The following is a 6,924-nucleotide window of genomic DNA, read 5'->3' as shown; positions in this document are numbered from 1 at the left end:
TCTGCACTGACGCACGTCAGAGCAGCCTCCCAGCTTGTGTACAGGCACCCTATGTTCCTTGAAACTAGTGGTTCTTAAGCTTTCTAAGGTAAATAAATATAGTAAGATTTCTACATACTTTGCTGTATATTTATTTTCCAGATGAGGCTTTAAGAAGTCCTGTCCTTCATAGATTTTAAAGATCACGTAGGTACTCAGTAACACTGTTTCCGATATCACATTTAAAGTTCTAGCATATACATTTTATGCAATATTGTAGTCTCACCAATTCTGCACAAAATAATATCACCCCCTCCCACCCCGGCACCCATTTCTACTTACTGCTTCCTTTTATACACCCAAGCATCACATTGGCCCTTTTTGGCTACCTTATACAGAATACCTAGTCCATTCAAAACCCTAGAGCCTTTTCAGGATAGGAACAGACATTGCATTTGTCCTGGGACAAATTGTGCTTATGTTTGTCCTAGAACAGAAATGTCCTGGGATTGGCATGTACACACATCATTCTAACCACAGTTCAGTGAGCTGCAGAATGCACTTTCCCTTTTCTACAAATGATTCGATGCAGTCCAGGGATAACCAGTCAGCTACACTTCATGATGTCCTAGGACAAAATGATGTCTGTTTGTAGCCTCTGAGTAATATATATCAGGGACAGTGAACCCCCTTCTCCCCACCATCATTATATATGACCTGCATTCCTTTGCTTTTCTATAACTTAGTATTTAGCTGTAATGAAATACATGTGTTTGAATGGGCCCAGCTTACCAAGCAATCCAGATCACTCTATAACTGCCATCTTCATTATCATTCTGCCAATATTTGTCATCCACAAATTTAATCAGCAGTGATTTTTACATTTACTTCCAGATATTAAATGACATTTTTGAACAGCATCAGTCCCAAGGGAATATCACAAGGAGCACCCCATTCAACAGTTATTCTCCATTAGCTACTATTTTTAAGATCTGTCAGTTAACTTGTTCTTAAATCTATTTAACATGTGCTTTAATGATACTACATACAGCAAATTTTTAATTTAAGCTAAGTCAAACATCTTGCAAAGTACATTAAATCTTTGTAGATATCTTTAACAACCAAACTTCTAGTCTCCAGTGGGGAAAAAAGAAACCTCAGGTTTGTTTAACAAGTTGTTGTAAGAGATGTTCTCATTAGGTACCACTGGTAGCATATTTCTGTACTGTTTGGAAACTTAAAATACCACTTTTCCTTTACCAAAAATTTCTCCTTCTTAGAGGAACTCGGTAATAGTCAATGGAATTTGCCCTGCAGGACAGGAAATCCCTTGTGAAATTTTTAAGGCTTGAAGACTACACTGAATATTGGAGTATATTTTAAAAGGATGCTTTAAATGACTAATACAATTACTTTAAAAATGCATATGGGCTTGGTTCAGTAGGACTGGGCACTGTTATCTATTTAAACTTGCTAGGAATAGGGAAAAATAGAAAATATGCGTTCTTTGCCAGGATAGTTAGTAGGAATTACTATCATAGACTGCTACATTCAAAGAGATTATAAATTTGGAAAAGAAGAAAAATAGGTATAGGAAATGAGGGTAGAAACAGAAAAGCATTACATGTTTTCTTAAATTCAGATGAACAACATAACAGAATCTAGGATGCAACTTGGAGTTTTCTCTATCAAAAACCCCACCGTGGAGTACTACTCCACTGGCACCAGAAAGCTGTTATTAATCTTGAATGTAAATGAATAAAAACAAAAGCAACTGCCACTTTATGAAGCTTGTTAGTCTTGGAGAGCGTGACCCAAAATGTTGTCTGTCATTGCTGGGCACTTTCATATAGTTAAATAAAGTCTAAAGTAATGAACAATACTTCTCAGCTCTCATAATTGATCTTTTATGCTTTTCATAGCTTAAAAAGGATCTCTCGATGAGGGCCTCTTATTTTGCTATAAGCAGCACAAAACTGACTTTGCTCACATATTTACAAATAGCATACATTTTGATCAGATTCTCCTAATCTGTGCTAAAACAACAATATTCAGGTATCTTTTTTCAGACAACAGTTGAATTGAAAATGTATTGAAGATAGATTTGGGAGTGATGCAGTGATTTCTTTCTAGTATAAATATAGCTGTTACCTAACCAGACCAGTATAAACATTCTTTTCAGCTTTAATAGTGATTATTTTGCTAAACCTGTCACTGTTCCAGTTACACATTTATTCTTCAATCTGGCATTTTCTACTTCTCATTGATGGTGTGGTACTAACACAAATTCTGATCTTTTTAGGGTGCTTTTTGGTTAGTTTCAAATGAGGTTTTATGTGTTATCTTACATGTCACAAGAATACCTCTAAAGGTACTGATTTTTTTCTTTGAGAAGGAATATGATTTGGCAGTTTGAGGTGGTCAACCAATCATTAGTTTAAGCCTGTTCAAAGCAGACCCTCTCTGTGTGGGGGACATGCTATCTATAATGGCTCTTAAACTGCTAAAGATTGAACTTTTTCATATGGATACCATGTGGATTTATGATAACATATCTTCTCTATCAGCCCCTTCTGATTTTAGGAGTGTTCATGGAACATGAAGAATTACTTGTTCCCTGATGGGTCTTTTCAAACTCAACACAAAAAAGCAGGGAGGGAACTGATAAGATTAAACGGCGGGCACACTTATCAAAGGCTCTACCATAGATGTATTTGTAGGGAGTGCGCTACTGTTATTAAATTAAGGTTCTTTTTTCTTGACAAATCCAGAAAAAAATGCTTTCAAATGTGTATTGTACTACAGCAGTATCAGGTTTAAGAGAAAAAGCTTTGAAATTGTATTATCTAGTTTGCCTACAGTGAGTGCTAGCCATGAGTAATACTGCAAGTTTACTGTCTGTCCTGTCAAAGGGTGCTAATCTCATGCCTTTGGAGCTGATTGGAAAGAAAAAAAAGAGCTGCTTCAAAAGAACTGGAAGTAGGTGAATGGTCACCATTTGTAAATTTTTGCCTTTTATAATTTCTAAGAATATTTTTCCCTTTTCTAAACAGGCATAGTAATCAGAATGAAAACTGTCGAATCACCATCACAAAACAAATCAGAAATACAGATCTGTTGGGTAAATGTGCAGGGCCAAATCTTTTTGGGGCTCAGCTGTTCCCACAATGGAATCTGGAAACTTGTGTTAAGGCATCTAGGTTTCCATGTATAGCACACGTCTCCAAATGGGATCCACCGCTGCCAAAACAAATGCACAGAAGCTGCCTTGTAGTCATCACCCTGAACACAGTGGTGCCTAGCGCTAACCAATAGGAAACAGAGGAAAAAACAGTCTCTCTCAAACATAGCCCTTTACTCGGGGGTATGAAGAGGCACCTCCATCTGCTTGGGATCTGTAGCCCAAAACCTGATGGTAGGTGCTTACAATGTGCCTTTCAAAAACAGAACAAGGCTCACTCCTGTGTTTTAAGACATGGGTCACCCCACTTTATCCAGCAGACTGTTTGTTAAAGAACTTGGCCCTGATGTGGAAGATCTGGGTTAAGATCTTTCTATTCCCTTAAGCAGTAGTGTAATTAGGGGTAGGTGGGAGGGGCATCTGTCTCAGCTGCCAAATTAGAAGGGGTGCCCTTTGCCCCCCTGGTATCTGTGCCCTGCAGCAGGAGCAGCTTGATGGCTTACCCAGAGCAGCACCTTCAAAACAGTGCCTGGTAGCAGCAGATGCTGCTTTAAGAACAACAGCCAGGACCAGCAGAGAACATGGCGGCAGTAGCAGCAGCTTGAGCAGGAACTGTTTAGGAGTTGTAGTATAGGTAAGACTGCTGCACCCCTCCCTTCTCACCCCACCTGTCCCCCTCTTTCAGAACTGCAGGTTTGGCCCCTGCCCTTAAGGGATTCACACCTGCCCTGTGGTTCATCCAGTGGTTAATGTAAAATACATAAAGGCAGGAACCAGGTTTCCACACTCCCAAAGTAGTCATCAGGCTAGAAAACAATGTTCCCTCTTGAACCCTGTTTCCATTTTAACCTTGAATTTTGTATGTGTGTGGGCACTTAAGCACACATGTGCATGTACAGTAATATATGTTTTACATAGGGGTTGAGTATGGAAAGTGCCCCATCCTAGAAATGCCACTGGGTAGGATGTTCTCCTAGGAAGGAGGGAGAGAGGTTGCAGCTTGGAGTCCCCCCACTCTGAGGAAAGTCTTGAACTGCTACCTCCTACCTTGTTACCCTACCCAGATTTTTTAATGCCTAAATATTTCACACAATACTTTTTACAACGTGTGAGACACACATCATGGTTTATGGAAATATGACCTTTGCCCTGAAAAACATACAGAACAACTGGATAGGAATAATGAAAGGGAAAGGAAGTGCCACCAGTCACCCTACTTAAACCTCTGTGGAGACTCCAAGCAAAGGGCAGACTGGGCTTTTCCATTTCTTTTCATTTATCAAGGCTGATTGCATCCCATTCTCTTATGGGTTATTCAGAGCCAAAGGCTCTTAATTTTGTGTTTCAAAAAATGTTTTATCTAGTTCAGAATTTTACATAGACTATATAATTGCTTGAATTTGGTAGCAGGCTATATTATTTATTCCATAACTGAAATTAAATGGCCAGACTTCGGTGTGAAAGTTTGGCATTGTTGCCATTCAGAAACAATTAAGGTTGTTTTTCAAAAGTTACTTAGTGACTTAGTTTGCAGCATAACCCTAAGCAAGGCACTGGTGTCTCCACATCGCTCTGTACAGACTGGCTTCCAAACCAGTAGTGCTGCTACATGGACATAGTACAGTGGACAGGTTAACTGGTTCTATGAAGTGACAGTGTTAATTAGGTGTACAAAGGTCCCCAAGTTACTGAAAGTCAAGGGGACTTCAGTGCTTTTGAAAAATGTTGCCGTAGGTCTGTTTACCTTTGGTAAAGGACATGGCACAAATAGATCCAATTTGTGAGAGAATCCAAGATTGTGAAACTGTTTCGAACAAACAACATGCATTTGGAAAAATACCAAAGTTCATTCGTAGATTGTCACTGAGAAAAGGGTAAGCGAGTAAAAATAAGCGTGTGCATGTACTAGTTCTCCAAACGTTGAATATTGAGTTATTTTCAGTAGATCAGGGTGTTGCTTGGTGTGTGCACATGTGTTAGGTAGCTATGAAGTGTAAGGTAAAAGATTGATGATGTGCAGTGTCAGCTGAAGATGCTCAAACTAATACAATGTATCAGTATAGGACCAGTCCAAACTGTCAAACATCAACTGCACCTCACCTTTCATTGACTGTGTATCAAGTACAAAGAAGGGTTTAATTTTCAAGCCGAGACACAGACAGTATCCAGGAAATTCAAAATAGTTCATCCTTAATGTGTGGTATTATTTTCCTTTTTCCAATGGATCATTTAATTTAGTGCTCATGAAAACTGGGACTAATACACCAATGTTATCCAAGAGTAGCAAGGACAGACATATAAGCCTCCGTGTAGAGATTTGACAGTGCACCTAAAGCCCCATATGCAATAATCCTGTTCTTATCATCCTGCTTACCATCAGTTGTGCCAGGCTGCACAGCGATCCTGTGATCTGAAGGACTGGTGGACACTTAACCCCACAGCTTGTCCCCCAAACGGGCTGAACGCAATTCCCCGCCACTGCACTACATCACTGAGGATCTCTCACCCTCTTCCCTTCAGCTTAAATTAAAAATCTAAATAGCAGACCTAACTTTGAACTTCCTGGCATTTGACAGTTTGTACATCAGCTACAAATGTAAACCATTTAAAATGTCATTTTCTTTTTAAATGTCATTATGTTTGTTTTGGAAAGAGCGTGGTCAAAGCACAGCTTCAGCATTGCCCTCTGGAGAAAAGGGCCAAGCTGTTTAAAAAAAAAAAAAAAAATCAAATCACTGCAAGTAATTAGGAGCAATAGGACTTAGTACAAGACCAGACTACTGCAAGGGGAAAATACGTGTTTCAAGCTGGAGAATTCACTAGTACAGAGGGCAGCAATGCTTCAGTAATGGCAGAGTAAAATTATCAAATTCTGTCCAAGGCATGCCAGCCCTTCCAATCCAGCCATTGCTGCCACTTACCCCACCACCCAGCCACTGCCCGGCCAGTGAAATGCTACCAGTCTTGACTTTGCAGGCCAGATAAAATGGCTCTGCAGGCTGGATTCAGCCTACAGGCCATAGGTTGCCAACCCCTACATTAGAATAACCCTCTTGTATCCACCCCTAAAGTATTGTGACTCCAATACAAGGTCCTGCTAAAGACCATAACACCCTTTAGAAAACAGCTTTTCTGTTTTTCTTGAAGTCTTTGTTAAACTTTGCCAAAATAAAATGCAATATTGTGATTTGATTGAAATCAGTTGTTCAAGCAAATTCATTTGTCCTGTTAACTACAGTACAGACTCTGTGTATTAGTATATTTTAGTCCAAATAAAAAAGTAGTTTAATTCTTATGTTCTGCAGATGCATAAGCCGCCCCTCCCCATGATATTTTTCCTTTTATATCGAAATGCTATAGATACATTTTAAGTCTAATCATTTCAATTTCTATACTAATTTTTACCTGAAATAATCTTGAAGAGTTTCACAGGCAGCTCCTAGCCACCCTAAACAACGGAAATAAACATATAACTATATAATGTGGAAGGACAAACATCTGCCAGAGGGGACACCATTGGTCTTTATTCTTCCGACAACACAGACAGAATCATGTTTATGTTTTTGTTGAATTAAATAAGAGATTCTCCATGAAGCAAATATAGCAGAATTACTTGTATTAATTAGAGTATTATAACTACTTACGTTAGAGTATTATAACTATTAAGAGTATCACCAAGAGGCCCCAGCCAATAGCTGGCCCAATAGCACTATATAAGCTGCAACAATAACTTATTAAAAAGAGCTCCTGCTCCAAAGCATTCA

This window comes from Alligator sinensis, unplaced genomic scaffold, assembly GCF_000455745.1.
Source record: "Alligator sinensis unplaced genomic scaffold, ASM45574v1 scaffold223_1, whole genome shotgun sequence".
Classification (NCBI taxonomy): Eukaryota; Metazoa; Chordata; order Crocodylia; family Alligatoridae; genus Alligator; species Alligator sinensis.
Note: the sequence above shows the minus strand (reverse complement) of the source record.